The sequence below is a fragment of the Bison bison genome, unplaced genomic scaffold, assembly GCF_000754665.1.
Source record: "Bison bison bison isolate TAMUID 2011002044 unplaced genomic scaffold, Bison_UMD1.0 scf7180017864298, whole genome shotgun sequence".
In the NCBI taxonomy this organism is placed as follows: domain Eukaryota; kingdom Metazoa; phylum Chordata; class Mammalia; order Artiodactyla; family Bovidae; genus Bison; species Bison bison.
Genome location: NW_011494870.1, coordinates 2,625,829 through 2,626,467, shown reverse-complemented (window position 1 = coordinate 2,626,467; position 639 = coordinate 2,625,829).

The following is a 639-nucleotide window of genomic DNA, read 5'->3' as shown; positions in this document are numbered from 1 at the left end:
GATATTTCAAAAGCATCAATTCTTCGGCGCTCAGCCTTCTTCACAGTCCAACTCTCACATCCATACGTGACCACAGGGAAAACCAGAGCCTTGACCAGAAGAACCTTTGTTGGCAAAGTAATGTCTCTGCTTTTGAATATGCTATCTAGGTTGCTCATAACTTTCCTTCCAAGAAGTAAGCGTCTTTTAATTTCATGGCTGCAGTCACCATCTGTAGTGATTTTGGAGCCCAGAAAAATAAAGTCTGACACTGTTTCCACTGTTTCCCCAGCTATTTCCCATGAAGTGGTGGGACCGGATGCCATGATCTTCGTTTTCTGAATGTTGAGCTTTAAGCCAACTTTTTCACTCTCCACTTTCACTTTCATCAAGAGGCTTTTGAGTTCCTCTTCACTTTCTGCCATAAGGGTGGTGTCATCTGCATATCTGAGGTTATTGATATTTCTCCCAGAAATCTTGATTCCAGCTTGTGTTTCTTCCAGTCCAGTGTTTCTTATGATGTACTCTGCATATAAGTTAAATAAACAGGGTGACAATATACAGCCTTGACGAACTCCTTTTCCTATTTGGAACCAGTCTGTTGTTCCATGTCCAGTTCTAACTGTTGCTTCCTGACCTGCATACAAATTTCTCAAGAGG